The sequence below is a fragment of the Rhipicephalus microplus genome, chromosome X (genome assembly GCF_043290135.1).
Source record: "Rhipicephalus microplus isolate Deutch F79 chromosome X, USDA_Rmic, whole genome shotgun sequence".
NCBI classification, from domain to species: Eukaryota; Metazoa; Arthropoda; class Arachnida; order Ixodida; family Ixodidae; genus Rhipicephalus; species Rhipicephalus microplus.
In genome coordinates, this window is record NC_134710.1 from 15988258 (window position 1) to 16011851 (window position 23594).

General features: G+C 41.6%; 1 protein-coding gene and 1 long non-coding RNA gene across 2 annotated transcripts in view; one reads left to right on the forward strand and one right to left on the reverse strand.

Moving 5' to 3' along the window:
* Positions 1-23594, reverse strand: part of LOC119175676 (HIG1 domain family member 2A) — a 51804-nt gene that overhangs the window by 24107 nt on the left and 4103 nt on the right. The gene's annotated exons all lie outside the window — the stretch shown is intronic.
* Positions 3817-8710, forward strand: LOC142777442 (uncharacterized). The gene is made up of 2 exons (XR_012888096.1): positions 3817-3874; positions 3963-8710. It is a non-coding gene; the product is annotated as an uncharacterized LOC142777442 (long non-coding RNA).

A 23594-nucleotide genomic window follows, 5' to 3' on the forward strand; every position in this document is an offset into this window, starting at 1 on the left:
GTTAGCCCTAACTGCAGTGTTGGAATCAACAATCTAAACATGCAGGCACAAGATGTTTAAATGAGAAATACAAACAGCGTAAAGCAGGGATCAACAACCTGCGGCCCATGGCCCACATGCCACCCACAGTATATGTCAGAACACTTCGTCCACTTATCACTTCCAGGGTTCATGCTCGTTTACATGCCGAAAATTCATGGGTTTTCAAGGACTTTCAAGGCTATATGTGTAAGTTTTCAAGGACCACAATGTCAGTTAGAAACCCGATTAACACATGTTCAGGGGATGAAAGAGGCTTGGAATAACTAATACTAATCAAAAAAGGGTACCATCGCTAAAGCAGACGTCGAAAACATCTCTCTAATGACATTTTCTTTCTGCACAGATTTCAATCATAGTGGCTTAGAGTTGCATAAATAAGCACTTTAAATATAAGATGCAAACTTTTATTCAAATAGAATCGACTAAAGAAGAGTTATTATGCAATGCTTTGTAGCATTTCTTGATTTTTCATATCAATGTCCACCATCTCTCCTGCTGCTTGGTCTTAGCTATCTTCCTAAGGCTGTTTGACTTCGTTATGCATCTTAGGTTTCTAGTTGCCTCTGCCTTTTCTGCATATGAGTCTGCTGTAGCTGTTACTTTCTTCACAGAGGCTTCTAGCTTCGGTTTCTTTTTTTTTTTGTAAGAATTTAGGCCTTTTCTTCAATGCAACATTTTTTTTCTCATCCTCTTGCTCTTGTCTTTTCAGAGTTTCTAAAAATGCACAGTGTTGGCTCATCACAAAAGCTACCAATGACCTCTTTTGTGATGAGCACATAACATATACCACCTGCTACATTTACAGCATCACAAATAATGTGCTCTATGATGTGCAAGAACATTCATTAAAAAAACAATAAATTTCAAGAATTTTCAAGGATTTGCGAAAAATTGCAGCACTTTCAAAGACTTGGAAAGTAACTTTTCGAATTCAAGGGTTTTTCAAGGGTCTCAAGAACCTACATGAACCCTGTAATTCCTATTTGAAGGCCGACATGGCAATTTTGGCTTCAAATAGGATTTTATTTTAAGAAATTAACAGCATATCATACATGATAACAGTTCTCAGCACTACATACATCTGCAAACAAACTTTCACAAGCATCACGTTTGCAACTAATGTCGTATCACAGTCTGCCGGTGAACAGCTTTGATGTAGATTTTGACGAGGTAAGAGTATCCTACACAACAGTAACATTTAAAGAACTTCCTTTTTTTTTTTTCTTGCAACCAGTGCTAGCAGAGGTACTTGGGCTAGTTGGTAGAAACTCATTATCGTAAAATGAGGTTATCTTGTGACTGATTTCGCATGTTTTCCTTCCCTTGCTAGAGAATTATTGAATGAATAATGGCACAATGTTTCTAAAACCTTCCTTTGCAGAACTGAATGTTCTACAAATGTGCATATTTATTACAAACAGCTATATCCAGGTCAAAAGCTGTCACAATATTGCCCCATTGTGTTGGGTAACTTTGTGACAACATTGTTTTTGGCTGAATAGAGAAAAAAAGGCTGGCACAAAGTTGCACCACCAAAATATTATTTGAGTTATCCACAATTGGTTTCTGCTCTAGCATCGTTACAATGCTATGAAAACTTATTCATACATGTACCTCCTCAATCAAAATCTTTTACCTCAAGGATGCCCGATTTTCCTATAGGCCTAGGGGATTCAATTGAGTACATAATTTCTTCTTTTGAGTACAAAATTGCATCTTTGTGGTCTGGCCATCTCCAATTCTTTTGGGTCCTCTTCATAGTGCTGATGATGTGCCCGTCAGGTTCGATTGCCGTCACTCTTCCCGGGTAACGTTGTCGTTCGAAGTTTACTACGATGAAGTCATCCTTCTTGAAGATTCTTCCTCCGGAACCTGCACCCTGGGAGCTCGAGACATTGCTAGTATTTGGTATCATGGAAGTGGTATGAGTGTCTGTTTCAGATAGGTTGTCAAGAGTTCCGGAGAGTACCTCGGAATCACTTGTACCTCCTTCCGACCACTTTCTTGTCGCTGTGCTGATCACCTGAAGACGATACCTTGTCACTGCTTTCTTCTGTGTTGTTGCCCTCAAGAGGAAACCTCTCCCAAGGTCATTTAGCTCTGATACCGCAGGAAGAACTGGCCTTCTTTGGGTAACCTTGCGACAGTTGGCGTGTCACAAAGTTACCCCGCAAAGTATCAACATTTCAGTTTCCTTTCTATAACCTTAAACAAGCATGACTTGATTATATTTATATTACAGTTCATTTCAGCCTACATAACAACAATCACAAGTAGATACCAATTTTCGCTGTTTCGCTCATCCCAAGTAACCACGGATATCCGTCGGCTGTCCGCTATGAATCCAAAGGTCGAAAAATTCGGATATCCAGAGCGGACACAGCACGGACATTCGCTGGACGTACAAGGAAGGTCCATTGACGGGATGTACTAGGTGGCTTTCTGGTGGATATCCGAACAGGATTTCAGTCGGATAGCCAGTTGCGAATGTCCACTGGCTATCCATCAAAGGGCCCCAAAGAACACATGAGAATTGAAATTAGTTTTGGAGTACTGCAGTGCATGAGCATATCCTATGCTCGCAGTCATCAGAAATTTTCTAAATCTTGTGATAATAGTGGGGCCTTAATTGCGTATGGTGATCCGCAAGTGATCTGCTTTCAGATCTAGAGCTCATATCTCCTTGTATAGCGGCCGGAGTAGTGGCGAATGTGTGTATCTGTGAGCAGACAGTTTCCGTGGATGGCATGAGCTGACTCGCATGCCGATTCCCAGGCCAACACACACGCTGGGGAAACCAGAAACCCTTCAAGGATGAGGTATTGTTTTTTTTTTTAATTTTCACGGCATTCTGAACTGAATGCGACGGTTAGTTGAAACGTAAAGGTCGCGGGATCAAATCCCGGCGGCGGCGACTGCATTTCCGATGGAGGCAGAAATGTCGGCCCGTGTGGTCAGATTTGGGTCACGTTAAAGAACCCCAGGTGGTAGAAATTTCCGGAACCCACCACTACGTAGGCGTCTCTCATAATCATATGGTGGTTTTGGGACGTTAACCCCACATATCAATCCTATTTTGAAACGTAAAAAATATAGCATCTAGTTCAGGGTTTTTTAAGGCATGTGCACTTTTTGTCAGGGTTAAAAATATATGTGCTCGTATAATTTATGTTGTATACTGTGCATTGCTTGTAGTATATCTTGCACTTATCTTACTAGTTTTTGTCAGTCGAAAGTGACCAACAGTTTTAAAAATAATTGTTCCATGAAATCAATTAAATTTTTTTATCCCATTGACCACTATAGCAAAAGATATACAATGAAACCATACACTCAATCTATCACTAAATAGACTAACTTTTCACTGCTGAACGTTTATTACAAATCACGTGTAAGAATACTTTAGGTAAATAAATGCCACGGAGCGAGCGCAACCCGACAAATGTAATAGTTACATGCGGTACACCACGGAGGAAGGTGATACACACGGTGCTAGCGATGACACTGCTCTTGCGTCGCAAATGTCTCTCTCAAAAACTGAAACATGTCACAAAAACGGCGTTTCCAATTTAGGTTATTTGATAATAATTATTATCAAAAACGGTTGTAATACACCGCCTAATTGTTAAATATTATAAAGCTACTTTAACGACGTTGTTTATATTGACGGTGATCTATCCAAACAGCGGAGAAAAAAAAAAAAGTTTCGTTTGGCGAGCCATCGCCCAGTCAAGCCAAGCCACTGAATTTGTTTTGTTAGTCCTGTGGATAATGGCGGCATGCTTGTAGTGCCAGTGCAGATACGATTGTATTTTCTTCCCCAGCCACGGAGGTAAGACAGCTACATTTATTTATTTATTAAGATTACAGTCAAAGACTTCAGAACTTCGTATGAGTACTACAATGTGTTTCCGTCGCAGGTGCCAGCATGCCTAAAGCGAAGGAAAAGTCTTACACGCGCAAGAAAGCGTCATTGCAAACAAAGGCAATATTTCGGGATTTCGGATTTCAAGCCGGCAGCCAGCCGTCAACGTCTGAAGGAATCGGGAACTTCGAACAATGCAGTAGTGCGTGTGGTACACTACGCGCATGCAGTAACACATGCTGTGCCAGTGAGTGTGCGAGCATTTGCGTGCCTGGGACTGACGAAAACACTGCGGCTACATCAGCAGCTACTCAGGCGGATTGCTGCAGCTCGGCGCCCCCTGAGGGCAGTTCACCTTGCGTCACCGAAAGTGACTCAACGGACACATCGCCTACAAAATGTTCACTCTGTTCGTCCACCGGAGCATCGCACACTGAACCCGAAGGCTCGCCAATGCAACTCAGCGATGTGCCTTCTCCTGTAAGCGGAGTCCCGGAGGTACTTGTTTGTTCATTTTCCACTGATGCATTGTCAAAGCACAAAGATTTTGTTGTGTCACTGCGCAGTTGGGTCATCAAAGAAAATGTTACTCATACAGCTTTGTCCTCTCTTCTAAAAATTCTCAAGGTCAGTACTTTCGATTCTTCATCTCTGCCTAGCGACGCTCATACTCTTCTCGCCATGCCTAGAGATACACAGCGTGCACCTGTTGTCAGTTCAATGGTACCGGGACATTACTGCCACGTTGGGCTACAGAAAAGCCTCGAGAATGCTTTGTCAAAAGCACGTTATGAAGGCAGTCATGTTTCTCTTGCCTTTAACATTGACGGGCTGCCAATTTCCAAACGCTCCACCATGCAGTTGTGGCCCATACAGTGCATGATTCGTGAAGATCGAAGAATACCACCCTTTGTAGTTGGAATTTTCACAGGCCCAGGAAAGCCTGCTTCAGCCAATGAGTTTCTCAACAAACTTGTCAGTGACCTGCAACAGCTTCTTTCCCAAGGAATGATTTTTCATGGGCACCTAATTGATGTTTTTTTGAAGTGTTTTGTTTTGGATGCCCCAGCACAATCATTTGTGTTTCAGATTAAAGGACATACAGGTTATTCTGGGTGTCCTAAGTGCACAGCTGAGGGTACATACAGAAACAGTCGACTCAGCTTCCCTACTACGTCATCCACTTTGCGTACGAATGATTCTTTCAGGCGTCAGATTGACTCTGACCATCACCGGGGCGCATCAGTATTAACATCACTGCCCATATACTGTGTGACCTCTGCACCACTGGACTATATGCACCTGTTGTGTTTGGGGATTGCGAAAAAGCTGCATAATGCTTGGCTAAGTAGTCCTTTAGACATAACGCCTTGGGCCTGCAAAGCGCAGACAATTCTCTCACCTTAATGTGTTGTTAGCACCATATGTAACGAAAGGTGCCCTGCATCATTGGCCGTGAATTCAAAGTAAAAGAAAACTTGTATGAGAAGCCATTTATTTCTGGCACCATTGATGTTTTTGTGGTTTCACAGCTTTCTGGTGTTAAATGTTGGCCATTAATAAATGTATGCAAGGTTGCTAGGTTACCCTGGCACGGAAAATTTGTTACTATTCCACTGCTTCATCTGTCTTGAGGGCACTAAAAGAAGAATTGATTGCATTTAGGATAGATTACCCTTCAACAGTTTTTGACACACCGCTTTGTTATGAAGAGATGCTTTGTTTTCTTAAAGGGGAACTCCGGTGCATTTTCGACCATACTGAGATAATGCTGTTTTCAAATAGTATTGACAATCCTGCAAAGGCTAAGGTGGTTAATTTTGCCCAGGTACTCGTCAGTAATTTTAATTAAGCAATAAGCGACAAGTCAAAACAAAGACCAAAATGGGAAGCTGCTCTGTCATTCATGGTGGGTATCAGATGACGTCTCGAGAATTCGTCGCTGATGACGTCACGAGATCGGCTACACCCAGCCACGGCTTGCTAGGGTGCACACATAGCTCACATTCCTCTTCTGATGCGCGAAAAGCAAGTTGGCGATATCGACGCAGAAGCAAGCTGTGCCAGAGCGTCTGAACTTACTAGTGACAAGTTCAGCAATGATTGCAGCTACTATCTCAGCGCAGAAGCATCGCTTTTTGATTTCGACCCGCCGGCGCGTGAAGCATCTGACATGCCCCGAATCGATTTTCTTGTTGCTCAATATTGTAAGACCGACATCAATGATGACGAACACGTTGTATACAGCTGACAAAACTGAACTGTGCTAGCGTTGTCGCCTCGTAGAAGAAAGCGCACGTTGCATCTGTCTGCCGGGGAATGTAGGGTTTTCCAAAAAGAGTAGGCCCTTAATTACGTCACATGCACAGGGTGGCCTGCGTTTACTAGTGTGATTGCAGAATCGGCTACTAATTTTAAAAGTTGTTTTCCAAGAAACTGAATGACGTAGGGTGCATAATTTGGCACATATTATCACGGTACCAATGAAAACACATGTTTAAAGTTTTATTGAAATCAGTTAATATTGAAAAAACGCCGGAGTTCCCCTTTAAGTGGTTGTTACATGAAAGTTTTAATTTGTTGTTTTCTTGCGTTAAATGATATGTGGGCTTTAACATCCCGAAACCACCATATGATTATGAGAGACGCCGTAGTGGAGGGCTCCGGAAATTTCGACCACCTGGGATTCATTAACGTGCCCCCAAATCTGAGCACACGGGCGTACATTTCCGCTTCCATCGGAAATGCAGCAGCCACAGCCGGGATTTGATCCCGCGACCTGCGGGTCAGCAGCTGAGTACCTTAGACACTATACCACCGTTGCGTTAAATGTTAAGCCAAGCCCTGCTGATCCTAGAAAATAAGTGTAAGTGCTCCCTGAAAAAGTAATTACAACATGTTATTAAAAACTAGTCTTGGTTCCTACTGTACTCTCAAGTCGCGATATGAGCTCTTCACATGCTGGAGCAAGAAATTGTGATGTTCCCATGGCCTGGCGAGTATCCTGTATGATGTCGCCAGAATTAGTACTGTAGCCTGACGTCAAGCTAGTGTCGATGTCGCGAGGTGCACCTTGGGAAAATTGGCTTTACTAGTACTGAGGGAAAAATGGCACTAAGTTGGGACGAAGAAAGAATGACCGCACAACACTGAAAAAGAATTGTGTGTGTGTCTATTACACGGGAAAATATAGAGCTGCAAAAACAAATAGTACTACAACACTTGCTCATAAACATGAAAAGCAAGATGAATCTCTCACGAGTCAAAATATCCAAAGTTAACAGCTCAGAAACATGTTCTCTTTTTCGAGGAGGGCAAGTGGAGGCTCACTGACACACGTGTCCTTTCTTCCTAATAAGGAAGGCTTCGTTGATTTCGCACTCGATCTTGTTACGATATCGTGAAAGCATCTTTCAATTATGGAAGAGCTGGGTGCAGCTGCACGAGGAACAATGGGCTGCTAAGGTGCTGCTTGTTGAAGTCTTGAGATTGAACGGGTGCTCATTCAGGTGATTGTTCAATTATTGACTGGTCTGTCCAGCATAGGTGTAGCCACATGACAACGGAATGTTGTAATACATTGTTAATGCATTCCTCGTACTGTGTCCTGTGCTTCTTTATGCACGCATGCTCTTTGGGGTTACTTTACTTTTTCGCATAGGCTGCCGAGAAAGCCTTACGCTTGCTTAGCTAACGATCTTGAGTGCATGGCTCGCACCGCGTGCGTAAGGGATGGCGGAAATTTTTTGTCTTGTGCTGGGTATTTCCTGGTGCTTTGCTCAGCACAGGAAAGACAATAAATTTTTGTCGTCTCTTAGGTACATAGTTTGAGTCATGCGCTCATGCAAATCGTGTATCAACTGGCCCTTCAAGACACCCTTCTGGCTTTAATTCCAAAATAATCTATCTCGGCATTTGCTGTACTTCACACTTGCTCCGAGCTATCTCTATACACAGGAGATTTGTAGGGCAGAGTAAACTGTCCTTCAAAAAAAAAATGGTGGCACTACCCCTTTAATATGACAGTTATTTGGTCACCATATTGTGCTAGCAGTGAAACGAAACAGCCACTATTGTGCAATAAACATTCACATTCTCCAAAGATAAAGAGGTGTATTGGTTGTGCTTGAATTAAAACTGATGTCTATGTGAGGACTGTTCATAGTGTTTAAGAGATATCCATGTCATAAGGGTATCTTAATTGTCCCATTGCATTGTTCTATGTAGAGCTCTAAAATGCTTCTGGGCGAATGACAGTTTTATGTATGATTAATGTTTATTGTACTTAATAAACAATAAAACTGTGTCATCCATTTTCAGCATGTGATGGAATTGAGCCCTGTGCTTTCCATGATGTGAATTTGTCTTATACATTTTTTTGGTATTTCCCATTTCATGTTTGTTTTTGAATTTTTGCAACAGTCATATTTGTCGCCTGTTCTGCAGTATTGTATTGGAATGGTGTTTTGCATCATACTGGATTTTGTCAGTTTTTAACTTAAACCTTTTTTATTTCTTGCTAAATGTTCTTGACATTTTTTGTTTGTACCAAAGCTTGTGTCTTTATGACCCTGTAAGTTTTAATTTTGATATTACAAAATGAAATAATCACAGTTAACTTCTTTCATTGTATTACCTTCACTGCTAGAATTGTGTGGAGCTGTGCTTCTATTCTCATCATTGTGTTCACACTTCAACTTGAACATCGTACTTGATTTAATTAGTGTTTGCTTAATTTATTTATTCATTATTACTAGAGTACATGATTTGACCTAATGATAATAAACATTTTATTGCATCTGAGACCTTGTGTGAGCCCAATCTTCTTACGCTTTAGCACTTGTTCCTGGGCTAGTTGATGCCTAAGTTTGCCAAACATATGTTATTCTGTTTTATCGATGGTAAAAGCTTGAAAACAAATAAGCTTCTAAGCATGCACAGTGGCATGAAAGTTCGCTGTACTCTTTCACGTCGCTGTGCATGATTGTTTTTTCTAGCTTATACCATCAATAAACAGCTGGTAATTGGCACTCCGGATCCCTGGTCGTCACCTTATTTGTGTCCATGAATCTTGTTTTAATTTAGCATTGCACCAGAAATAATTTTAGCGCTTTGATATTTAATCTGCAGTAAAAGGGTTCTTGTGAAAGACGTTCAAGCATCAATTGCGAGTGCACAAAACCTCAAGGACCCTCGATATTACCACACACACACACACATATATATATAGCTAGGTATTTGTGCTCACTCAACATCAGCCTCGGACAGGCCGCATGGACATTCAAAGGACCATTAGGGGGTAGATTATTTATGCACAATGAATAAGAAATCAATATACATATCTATTATGAACATATATGTACCTGTGTATATGTATAATATATCCCCCTGATGGTCCTTTTAATGTCCGTGTCGGCTGTCCGAAACGGATGACGAGCGAACGTACAAATTTGTTACCTTTGTACATTCACAGTATGTCCATTGGACGTACATTGTACGTCCGCGGATATCTGATGGATGTCCGGAATATCCGAGACGGACGTCCCGACGTATTCCTAACGGATATCCGTGGTTACTTGGGATGGGGACGGGTTGAGCACACAAAGTTTTCGGTTCTTCAAGAATGCGCGCCAAAACACTATTCAGCATGTCGGCGCCTAGAGTGGCTACGCAGCATAGGAACTTTGACTGGCTTCCGCTAGGTCACTTGGCATGTTAGGCGAACTTTTTGAGCGGCCTATTGCTTTTCTGCGGCGCCTGGTCGAGGCATGAGATTTAAAATACAGAAACCCGAGTGGGTGTCATGGAGTAACCCCTACAGTCACAAAGTAACCCCATTTTACAGTATGAAACAACAGCACTAGACAAGACATGGACAAAGGAACACACAACACAGGTGCTCACTTCCTCACTTCTAGTTCAGAGTCAGCACCTGTGTTGTGTATTTTCGGGTCCATGTCCTTTCTATTGCTGTGGTTCTTTCATAATTTAACATGCATTTGTAATGACATGCATACTGGAAATAAATGCGATTTCTATTTTAGTTTCGTATGTTATTAATTTACCAAATTTTTCCTCTTGGCTTTTGAACACCCACCGATTTGACCTGTTCGGCCCCCGCCGTGTTGACTTCATGCAACTCAGCCCTCCACCTAAAGAGGTTGCCAAACCATGGCTTAAAGGATTAAGTACCTACTCTACGAAAAACCCACAGCATTCGGCATAAAAGATTGGAACATTGGGCTTAAAGTTTGCCACTGTCACATGTATATAAAGCAAAACCAGCAATGGAAACACCTAGAAATGTTTCCATCACAATGTCGAGTACAGTAGACCACTGTTATGGAATGGGCACCTATATTCCATTGGAGTTCTATTCCAGGGAATTGCAACTTGCCGTAATTCCGTTCTTTTCAATTCCTCGGAATTAAAAAACTTACCCATTTCCACTGAATGGCCAGGCAGGTTAATTCCAGTCTTACAATTTCTCAATGTAGGAAAGGCCTATCTTGATGTCCATGTATGTCCTCATCTGTGATTCGTTCGTGGCTCTATATACGTTGCTGTGATGCGCACTTGCCATGTTAATTGTATTAAGTAATTAGTGACCACTAATTAATCTACATGGACAATTGCACTTTGCTTATTATCCTATATATATTTCTATTTTGAATTATGCTGATGTGGCAATGTCCATGCACATATAAATGCCCTTTAACTAAAATTCAATTGTGTATTAATTATTTGAGTCAGCACTATTCACAAACTACTTCGCCAACTAGCAAGTTTCACTAATAAGAATTTTACCACCTTCTCTTACTAGGAGGTTACTGTTTTTTATTACAAGAAAATGGTTATTATTTAGTTAGTGAGTAAGCAGGCTTTTTTTCTAAGAGTGCATGCTTACACAAATGATGTTTTAATATTGTTTAAGCTTAAATGCGTTATTGCTAAAAGAATGACTCAGGAAATTGTCACGTGGGGTTCGAGGAGGCACCACCTTGGTTACGAGGGATCGCCTGCTTTGGCTGGCTACCCGCAGGAATGCTCTGAAATGTCTATTTCCTCTCTGTACAGTTCCTCATGTACAACAATTCGTCGCACACACAATTCACACAACACACAGTTCATCGTGTACGAATGTGTGCTGTGCTGACCTACAGACCTTCGCAATAGTGTTTCAGGTAAAGGCACCCATTTGTGTAGGCAGGGGGAACAGTATTGCGAAAAAAACTGGGGAGGGGGGAGGCAATATGTGGCGAGACTGCACACAAGCTGGAATACGAAAGCTTGCAGTAAACACAAGCATCGCACCGGTGTTAATACGCATCAAAACTTAGAGAAGCACTTCTTTGAATAGGTGTCAGAGTCGCCGACAGCGGGAGAAGCAAAAACAAAGTGAAGGATGGCAGGCAGCGAGAGGGAAAAAATCACAAGGTGTAAGGTAGGTATGCCGCCACCGTATACATTGTACTGCAAGATGAACACCATGGCATAGAGCCATGCTTGCGCGAAGAATAGAGAAAAACTTCGGAGCAACACAGTCTTATAAGGACAGAATTATAGTAGGTGTGTTGCTTATAAATGTACCATGCTTGCAATCAGCCAAGCCTTTTTAAACTACTCCTTTATAGTTAAATTCAAGGGTCCGACTTACTAATGCTAATGTTTGAAAAATAGCACGTCAACAAAAATGTGCTCTATTTTCTGAAAAATATGCAATGATATTCCAATTGCATTCTGTGGAAAATGCGCTTAATTCCCATTCCATGAAATTCCGTGAAAATGTAAAATGATTCCGGATCCATTCTAATTCCGGAGTGGCAACTCCACAACACTGCAGTATGCACGGTTCAAGAAAGCTTGTGGTTTCGTAAGAGCAGATAGGGCGATGCGCTGGGCACCTGGTGGTTTTCTCACAAATTATACAGTAGATCCAACCCACATTGTTGGAACAGAATCTGAGTCATACGTTTTAATGAAATGGTTGATGAAATATCATATAAGCAAATATAACTGGCATGGTGCTTCACACATGCATCTACATGCCTACCAAGCAAGACAGCTGGACATGGAGGCCCACACCACACAACCAACGTGGCTGTGCATTACTGCCTCTGGACTCAAACCACTGTGTTAGGACCTCATCTCCAGAATCAGCACTGTGTCTAGAGTGAGCCACTTCTGCAATTCTTAGGTGATAGACCAACCAAGCAGACATGCCAAACCAGAAACCCCAGAAAAAAGATCACAAAGTGATTTGTTTAATGTAAATGTGGTTTTGATGGTGTATTTTTGTCGAAGTGAGAATATTCAAAAACTAGGGTTTTTCTTCTGCATTATTTCTATAAAAAACAGGATTGGCAACCTGTGCACCAGTAAACAGGACTGGCCTTTATCCTTGATTGATATGTGGGGTTCAACGCCCCTAAAGGCCTTATAACCTGAAGCAACCTGGCTGAACCGAGCTATGGCACACCACGTCACTCTTGCTAATGGCATGGCGTTACAGGCGGCAGAAGTAACAAGGCTGTGTCAAGCACTATGTTTGTGTTAAACTAAAGCACAAAGCTAAAGTATAAAACTTCACAGCATCCCTTATGCATTCGCCTCAGACAACTGAAAGGTAAAAGCCATCCACGTTTCTTTTTCTCAGTCGATATACTGATCCTCCCCCTCCACCTCATTTGGTTTTGCACTGCCGCCACAACTGGCCCCCCCCTCTGACCAAGAGATAATGTCATGTGATTACGTGATGATGTAACAAATCTGGGCAATCTGACGTCATGATTACGACATATGGTAACATCATCACGTCATGATGATTTTTTGCAACAATCACGTTAACATCTCTGACACGAAACATCCGAGAGTCTATTTTCGAGTTTGATGAAGGCTTCTGGGGTTTCCACCTTTAAATTAGACGGGGTAGGTGGAGGTGCCTCCAACTGACAGTAGCCTAGGTACTGACTCTTAAAACTAGCCCTGCCTGTAAAGGCAGTCCATGTGGTCACATACATGACACTTCTAAGTCTAGTCCTGCATATGTGCTTTTAGGAAAAACAATAGAAGTATTGCAATTCAACTTTGTCACAAAACATCCCCATTGTGCCATAAACAGCAGTGCGGTTAGTGACTGCAAGCTGGAGCGCCAAAAAATATGGGTCGGCTGCTTAAAGGGCCAGTAAACAACCCCCGAGGTTCAAAAGTTGTTATAAAGAGAAATATGTGCACTTTTGCTATGTGAACATGCTGCCACAAGAATTTTGCTATTATTTTCTATATTGAGGAAGTTACAGGGGTTAGAATATCGGTTTCAGCTACTTTCAAATTTTTGCACAGCCTCCCCACCCTTCTCCCTCATAGGGAGTGGAAGGCGTAGCTCGTCGTAGCAACTAGTTTAGACGAATCGATGAGCTGCATGCTAGTCAAGTCACCAATTGGCAGCACTGCGTCACTGCATGTGAAAGGAGGATTGCTCAGGCATAGGAAAGAACCAAGGCAATTGTTTTTCAAAATGGAGGCTCTGCGGCGGGCAGTGCTGTAATGTTTAGAAAACGTGATCACTGCAGTCTATTCTACGAATTGTCGAGCTTTTTTTGGGAGAGTAAGAATAAAGTCAGAGCCTGTAGATAAGCCCTTTGACTTGTTTCAGTACTGCCCACACAAAACACAAAAAGAGCTTTCCCATAGAGTAAACACACTTGTTGGTTGCAATTACTCATGCCTGGAAATTTATTTTATTTGCCAAAGAATCCTAAATAACATCTTTAAAGCTCAGGATGACCGGTTGCGAGAGCTTTCTGGTATCCATCAAAAAAAAGCAGCATTTGTTTTTCCGCCGACCCGAACTGCTACCAAGATAGCGCCCCTGTAGGGAATATCCGCTTATTGAACGATCACGCTTGTTTGCATGATAACTGAGAGCTCTTTACATCTACTGCAACCATATCTACTACTACGCATGCACATGCTTGTTACTTGCCACGCAGAGATAGCAAGAACAACACATCAGGAACTAATGCATGGTATGCACAACGAATGCAGAACAGCTCTGCACAATCGCAGAACACCTAAATAACAGTGCATGATACGATATGCCGTCGTTCATGGTTTCCGCATGCCATGCATCAGCAGGATGCTTCTATGGATGGTAAAATCTACGAAAAGTTAACCAATTAAAGGGCCATAGTTCATCGATTGACTGTAATTCATTTTCACCTTTCAATTAACTGGATTAATTTATTAAAACTCTGTAATTATTAGACTTCAGCAACTGCCACCTCACACATGAGTGTGAGGCAAGCGACGTCGAGACATGGAAGCCGAATACAAATAATCTGTTCCACTACAGCACATACTTGCACGCTAGTAGAACAAGCCCAAAGCCATCTGCGACTCTACCTCATAAAGGCAGAAATGAACTTGCCCAGGTCTCTAGCACCCATCTCCAACACCTTGACTTGGTCGAGAAAGTACACGCTCCAACAAATGCAGCACAACTTAGCCATAGACAGTAATACACGCTAGTCTGTGTTTTATATCTCTTTTTCTCTTCATCTAATTCGCGCTCCATTCGTCGGTGTCCACCTCTAAAGCATACCCAAGGCTTGAAGTGCAGGCAGGAAGTGGCCCCACCTCAATGAGGCATAAATGGACTTGCCCGCTTGTCTCTGCTCCCAGCCTACTGCATGCGCTTCCTCTCCCCACGCTTTCTGCTATCGTGCGCTGGTTAGCCATCGAAGTACAAGTGGTGCTTACTTGCTATATTGCATTATTATTACATCTAGGTGTGTACACTGCTTCTTTTGTCATGTCATAATGGTGAGAGGAGCATGTTGTTGACGTAGTTCAACAGAGATTTGAAAACGACGACGGCGATGCATGATAACGGTGGTAAGCAATGCCAGTGATGGAAACTCTTAAGATGCCAGCTGCTTCACGCCAACCTTACTCTTGTGCCAAGATTCACCTTCCAAGAAAAAATGGCCATGAATAAAAATTACAAAGTCGAAGACCCCGTTTTTGAAGGCATCAATCCACCTCTTCAAGTAAGTTATCAGTGTCTCACTACTTTTCGAACACGCTTTGTTTAACTTATCTTGAAAATCAAGTCACTATTCAATTGCACAAGCCGTTCTTATGTTCCCGAAGCATAGACTGTTGGTAATTCATAATTGTTCAAAAACCTGGTCACCTTCACGAAACCCCTTTCTTTAATCCGGAGTTTTCAGCACTTTGGCTTCATTAAATGAAGGCAGCAAAACAGTGCATCAATGCTCGACAGAGAAGTTTGTTGCTTCCCGTATATTTTAGACGTGCGAGCGTGTCTAGTTGCTTACTTTGTTTGTGTTCATTTTTACTCCTCTTTCCCTTTCTGTCCTCTTCCCGCCTGTCTTAGCATACTATAAGAAGACACATACATGTTGTAAATATTGTGATGCCTTGAAAAAGATGGCACTCCTGTTAAACATAGGCAAAACAAACAGGTGCTATGTGAAGGCACATCTAATTTTATACTTATAGCCTTGCAGCAAACGACCTTATTCTTCAATGTGTGCGTGTGTGTGTGTGTGCATGTATGCATGTGCGTGTTTACTTTTCATGACTGTGAAGCTACAATTCTTGCAATGCAGTTAGCCCAATTTACACCAGTTAGTCAACCCTGCGGCCCGGCTGAGGTGGTTTAGCGGTTATGGCGCTCGACTGCTAACGCGCACGTCGCGGAGTCGAAGCCTGGCTGCGGCGGCTGCATTTTCGATAAAGGCGAAAAGACTGTAGGTTCATGTACTCAGATTTGGGTGCACATTAAAGAGCCCAGGTGGTCGAAATTTCTGGAGCTCTCCATTATGGCATCTCTTATAATCTTATGGTGGTTTTGAGACATTAAACCCACATATTATTATAGTCAACTCTGCAAACAGCGTGTTCCAATGCAGTTGCAGTTTGCTTGTGCTATGACGCTGAAAATGTAGACTCAGCAGCTCTCCTGACATAGACACGCATGATAGATAAACCCCAGTGCGTGCAACTAGGACTTCATCTCCACATGAAGTACAGCTCGTGCCACCAGTATTTGAGTGAATATGCAGCGCAAGGAAGCGCATTAGCGCATTATGAAAATGGTCTAACAGATCCTGGAGAAATGTGATTTGCAGCTAACATTTGCACTCTCGTGTCACCCAGCCTAAAAGTTCGTCTTCTGCTGTGACGTGAAAGGACGACAGTCGTAAAATACTATATGTTCTAATGCCCGACCGTGGAGCTTGAACACTTACAGTTCGGGCTCCATGGCAGCGCTTTACAACGAACCAGAAGGTTGCAGGATCAAATCTCAGCTGCGGCAGCCGCATTTTCTAGGCGAGAATGTTTGAGGCCCATATAATTAGAATAAAGAGCCCCAGGTGGCCGAGTCTCCCGAAACCGTTGACTACAGCGTTCCTGATAATCATATCATGCCTGACGCACATAACACCCCTGATATTATTATTATTATTATTATTATTATTATTATTATTATTATTATTATTATTATTATTATTATTATTATTATTACAGTTCAGGCTGTACACACGATGGGAGATGTGTGCGTAGTGCCGAGCTGCAGTAACAATGAGGTGAAATAGGTGAAGTAAACTTGTACAACTGCCATTCATATTAAACGAGGGGGGGGGTGGAGGAGGCAGAAACTCGTGTCATTATTTTCTGCAGATGCCTGTACACCGATGGTCTGTTCGAGGCCATTACGTTGCTGTGCAATCTTGCATAGGAGACCTCAAGGAAGAAATTCCGTCAGTGCACAATTATAGCATTAATGAGGGCTTCCTAAAAGACAAACAGAGAAAAGATACCATGCCAAAGTGCGAGCGTCTTGTTTACTTTTTTATTCTTCGACATCTCTGCTTTGGTTTTCACAGCATTTCTTGCCCCTCAGCCACAGTGCAAGTTTCCTGTGCATGTTTTCTACCAGTGTGGTCGTCAAAAACGTCCCTGATTTCGGTGCACCCAAGTGGGCAGGCTTCGAGAAAATACAATCTACTGCCGAATCATCCAAGGACAATGGACAAAGATCCTTAAATTCGTGATGACACCAAAAGATGACAGTTCCCCTGTGCCTACGGGACAAAAGTGCGAATTTTCGCAAAGACGCCAACCTGTACATGTGATCTCTAGTGCGTCTGATAGACTTTGATCGATACCAAACACACACTATCTTCACGAACAATAAAACACGTTTTTTGAAGTGCTCATCAAAAATATTGATAAATCGATTGAAACGTCACACCAAAAAAAGCAAGCAATTGACTAAAAGCTAAATTGACAAATTATTATTGAATAAGTAATTGAAAATTTTATTAATGTGCACTGATGGGCTAGTTGGTGAGCCATGACTTTTGAAGAATCACACAGAGGAATACAAAACATGCACACATAAAAGATGCAAACACAAGTACTGTACTGCAACTGATGGAGTATAGCAGTTGTATTTGCGTCTTCTATATGCGAATGTTTTCCATCCTCTATGCGCTGCTTCTTCAAAAATAAAAATTTTAATGAACCATACCTACTAAAGTATAGGAGAGCAATGAGGTGCATGCTTCCCCGAAGCTGCAGTGGCCAGGCGATTCGAAGAATGTATGCTTTTGCGAATAATTAATTGTAGGTTCAAAGCGAACTTAAAGAAAAGTGATTTTGGTCAAATAATTTCAAATCGAATTTGAATAGCATATATCGCATATAAACAAAAATTACCATAATTGTCATGATTTGACCAGCCTGCACAATATATACTTTTTTAATCAAGACAAAACCTGTGCAAATGCCATTTTATTTGGTTCAAAGAAAGTGGAAACAACTTTGAATAGTAACAAGATTTGACTTTCTGTAAGATGCAAGTGGCTAGCAGTAAATTATGTTACGTTCTAAAATCTATTATACATAGAGCATATAAGCTAATATCACAAGATTTTAAACTAAAATATGAGGAATCGATGTGCAGGTTAAGTTAACCTTGAAATGGGGCTTCGCGGCAGTGCAGATTTCCCCTAGATAAATGCTTTCACAGTTTAGCATCCCTTCACAGCAGTGAAACCAACTTTACAAAAAAGTTGCATGCGGTTTATTAGGAAAGAAGTGTACATTTAAATGCTCATTTTCTTTCTTATACACAATATGAAAGGCATCAATACACCTCTTAAAACTTGGCATAGAGTATAGTATAAGCAGCTACCTGCTAAATGCTTCGCATGAAATTGATTCGCACCTGGCGTGACATTGGCCAGACTTTAATTCCTAGTCACACCTCAAATGATGATAGTTATTACTGGTTCTGCATGGTGGTCTATGAAAACCCACTTATCTGTGAATTAAAGGGCCATTTTAGGGCTCGTTTTTGTTTGATAGATGCAATATTAATTAGCACTAACAAAGAAGAAAACCAGGGAAGTATAGGGGATGTTATTTGTAGTAATTATGAGGTAACTGTGAAGAAAGAAGTAAAGCAGACAAAAAGATGACTTGCCGCTGACAGGGGTCGAACCCGCTTTACCAACTCAGTTACACTGGCAGTCATCCCCCATCCCCTTTATGAGGTATGTATGTACATCTAAACCTGGGAGTCAGTGCCGCTAGTAGCCATGACAGCGAGTGTGAAACATTTTTTCTGCCTACTGGGGTCACAAAGCACAAGACCTTTTTCTGAGCTACCAGCTGGCCAATAACCCCTTACATACTATCATAAAGCTACAAATTACTCCAGATCATAATTACTACTGATGAAATCATAACCACTACAAATAACAGCCCCTGTGCTTTCCTTGGTGTTCTTGTCACTTAGTTCTAATTAGTGCACTGTCTAGCCCGCCTATCTGTGAAACTTGAAGCCATACTTAGCTAATGTGTTTATTTACACAACATTCAATGTTCCCATTAGTGAGTTTTAGAGCTAAGTACTGAGCCCTTGTTTTTTGGGGTTTACTGGGCTTTAGAACAGGTCTAAGGCCAAGAGAATTGCGCTTACAAGACTGCCGAAAACATGCAGTTTTTTTTTTGCATACACAGATGAAAATATTAGACTGATGCTGTTTTTAAAGATTCTTTAAAATCCAGAGAGCTCCACTTCGCGAATACTGCCGAAACAGTGATGCTTATCCCTGTCTTTTATCAGGCTACATATAGTACTTCTATATTTTTCAAGTCTTCCGTTTGTTGGAACTTAGCTCGTGCCTCTTCTACACGAACATTGCAGTTGGTTCAGTAATGACATGCTCGTTCTCGGATCAACTCACGCTGACCCTCATGTTGGGTGCCTTCTTCACCTTCAGTGGAAAAGAGAGAAATTTTCAACATCTTCAAAGTGAAAACTCTTGAACAACGAAACTAGCCCCCTATTTGACACTCCACTGCGCCTCACCGTCACCCCATTTTGACATGTTTCTCGAAGGCTTACACCTCGACATCCTCTGCCCTAGATTCTCACAGCACTCCCTCACCTCTTGCAGCGCACAGAGCTCTTCTCTACTTACTGAGGCTCTCTCTCGCCATAATACAAGGCCACGTGAACAGTGCTGCCACAACTCTGGACATGAAAAGCTTGACTCGCTGTTAATATTCTAAACATAATGCAGGTGTTTTTTGTATGTTTGTTTTTTGTTGTTTTTTATGCACTCAAGTAGGTTTTTAACCACGCTTAACATACACAGCCTTGACAGTCTTATCAAAATCAACCTGAAGCAGCCTTGGAAGTGACTTGGTTGTACACATTACTCCATAAAAATGGAGGCTGAAATGCTGGTCAAAAGTGTGGCTTCAATTTCATGCAAACACAGTGATGACAACTCAAATGCATATATGAAACCTTACATACCCAATTCTAAAACTGTCTATTCACACAACACTAAGCAGAATTGTGTGAACAGAGGGTCAACGAATTTATTGTCGTCCACACACCCTCCTGACAAGAAAAGTGAGACGGATGATAAGATTGAGACACCACTAATGGCAGCTAGAACACACATTGTCACCATGCGTGAGCTAATGTTGTAGCCGGGGTAACAATAATGCTCAGCAGTTTCTCCGGGTCCAGGACAATCCATGCTAGCTTAGCCACACAGTTTCCTTCAACAAATAACGAACGTTTGTCTCACAGTTCTTGGTTTGTTTTTCGTAGATATCTGCGGCCTAAGCTACAAATAACATCAGAAAAAAGTTTATCATCCTTAAAAAATGTAGTGGAGTCCAGGGACACCGCAAAACACGGCCAGGCGTGCTTGCATCTTGCACCATTCATGGCGTGCTTGCACCATTCAGGCGTGCTTGCATCTTGCACCATTCATGCCCTATGGTTTGCTTCTACAAAACAAGTTTGCCTGAACCAGACACAGTAATTCATTCAACATCCTCATGATTGATTGATTGATATGTGGGGTTTAACGCCCCAAAACCACCATATGATTATGAGAGACGCCGTAGAGAGGGCTCTGGAAGTTTCGACCACCTGGGGTTCTTTAATGTGCACCCAAACCTGAGCACACGGGCCTACAACATTTCCGCCTCCATTGGAAATGCAGCCGCCGCCGGATTTGAACCCGCGATCTGCGGGTCAGCAGCCCAGTACCTTCACCACTAGACCACCGCAGCGGGGCCATTGAACATCGTCAGCAAAGCTCAGTGCGAATGACAATTGCTGGCACCAGTTGGTTAGTTTATTCAGCGTAATAAGTTTCTATTGGCTGACAATAGAAATTTATTCCGCTTTCCACCGTACACACCAGAGTACTGTGAACGCCAATGCAACAGTGATGGCAGATCCACTATATTTATACAATCTTCTCCGAAATGAAAGCCTAGAAATGACCTCGCCATAGTAGCCAATAACATTGAATCTGTCTGGATTGAAATAGATGACAGTTTTACACAGTCCCATTCTGAAAAAAACATTTTAGCTTGTATTTATAAAAATCACCATCATCATCCATGCCAGAGTTTTGTTTTGCACCACATGAAAGCTTGGAAAAGATTTCCCATGAACAAAAACACTTAGTCACCATGGCAGAAATCAATATCAATCTTTTAGATGATAACAATCATTATTCAGTTAAATATTATAATTGTTTGATATACATTAAGTATGAGCAGCTGCTAATATTGCCAACAAGATGTATTGCGGGTGGCACTGGTCAGTTACGCTCACTGATCCCATTGAATCAAACCACTTATCATGCAATGAGTGTGGCATAATACCGCTCGATATTACTGATCACTATGCCACTTTTCGTCGCTTGACAAAAGATGGCATAGTCACGAGCCTCATCCCGAGCTGAGCATTCTTTTGAAAAAGCGCTATTAAACAAAGTTTTGATTTGATATGTGGAGTTTAACGTCCCAAAACCACCATATGATTATGAGAGACGCCGTAGTGGAGGGCTCAGGAAGTTTTGACAACCTGGGGTTCTTTAACGTGCACACAAATCTGAGCACACGGGCCTACAGTATTCAACAAAGTTCCACTCATAGAATTTTTATCTCATCTTTCGACTGATCAACAACAAAGTCTGAATCAAACCCAAAGCTAGCTTTTGAAGCTTGTTTATAAGCAATCAGACAATGTATTCAATATTTGATAAAATGTCACAAAACGTATCCTGCACCCTAAAGCCCATGGCACACCGATGGTTTGAAGTGTATCCATAAAAAAACAGAATATATACAAAAAACGAAATGCTGTCCATTTAACTTCAGATTGCAGCAGGGATATTCTTGTTACTGAAAGATGCTGGCAAAAAGTTATTACAAAATTAAAATTAATGAAGCTAGAGGCGTTGCACAACAATGAAAGCTCATCAACTCTTTAAAATAAATGAGATTTCAAGTATTAATGGTACCTACCAAATCCGACAACCATCACGAATGAATTCAATAACCACTTTACAGTTAATAATAAACCTCTTTAGACCGCTTTGACGCAATACTTGAGAGGCAACAGCAGTCATTTTTCTTATACAGTCGATCCTGGATATATCGGGTACGAAGGGGATCGCAAAATAGTTCAATATCTAAGTAATTCTAAATCAAAAATATGCGTACTTAAGGCCTAAATTGAAGAATTTTTGGCCACGGAAATCATAACAAGCGCGACATAATGATTCACTCACAGTATAATAAAGAACGAAACTGCAAGTTACCGCACTTTATTTCACATGAAAATAGTTCATAAACTTGTCTTGCTTCTTGCGCACCGTCAAGTTCCAGTCATCATCAATATCGCTGAAGCTTTTCAACTAAGCGAATTCAGCTCCTTCGGCCACAACAGTGTTGATTGACGCAGAAAGTCGACACAAGCTTTAAAGCGCAGCAAAAGGTTGGTTAGCAGTGGCAGCAAAAGCATACACATCCGCGGCACTGGCCACGGCAGCCGTGATCCCTACATCGATGCAGTCAGAAACAGCTATGTTATCATGTGCACCGATGAAGTAGCTCACTGTCCGAGATGGTGCCCGGCAATGCTGGTAAGTCGCAGAATTTACTGAGGCACTGTACACCGTTGTCAGCGTTCAGTGCTGACAACAGTGTACAGTGCTATATCGCTATATTGTCCATGCTCAGCAAAGTTATGGAGCAGTGCTTTGAAAAATGTTTAACAAAGTACTTGACAATATTTAACATTCTTTGTGCCCTATAGTTTGGCTTTTATGCAGGCTACTTTACAAATCTTGTGCTTCTTTCATTCCCTGATAAACTTAAAGATTACATTGATGCAGGTAACCATGCTGGAGCAGTATTTATAGATCTCACTATAACATTTGACCTAATTCTTCATAACATCTCAATTACTAAACTAAATGTGATTGGAGCAGTATGAACTGTATTGCCTTTCATTTGCAGTTACATAACTAATAGAAAACAGGCTGTTATTATTTCTAATCCTCATTCTAATTTCAAATTATTTGAAATTAGAGTTCCTAGTGGATCAATATTAGGCTTATTACTTTTCCCTATTTACATTAATGATTTTATGTCCCATCTGTCTGTCTACTTCACCTGTATGCAGACGATAATACTATTCTAACTGCTTGTACCTACCTCTTCATACTCTTACTTCTAAGCTAAATAGTGATCTCAAAAATATAGTTTGCTACTGTTATCAAAATTCATGAGAAATTAACCCCAGTAAACATTTTAAAAGGGCAGCGCAAAGACACGGAAAAAGACAGACAGCAGAGACAAAGAGCCCTGAACTAACAACTGATCTTTCATTGCCGTCAACTGTGCATATATATGAGCCCCCCCCCCCCCCCCCCCCAAAAAAAACACAATTGAGAAGAGGTTAAAAGCACGATAACAAAGCTGGTTTTACTAGTGAAAGAAAATAAGAAACTCAAAATGATAAAAACCAGTTATGGAACTCACGCATGAGTGATGAGTGAGAAACACCAGGCTAGGACGCCATTGTTTCGAAGACGCCAACTGGCAACGCCATGTCAGCTGGTACTTGCAAAGGCACCTTCAAGTATTGGTGAAGGATCATCCCTTCGTCATCCGCAAGTCTGAGAACTTTCTGTTGCATTTACATGGTTTGAATTCTGGTTCTTTTAATGGCTTCTCTGTTGACATTGAAGAACTTCATTATTCTGTGCCACACAAAGGTCTGATCCAGGCTTTTTGAGACAGGGTTCAGGAATATGGTGAA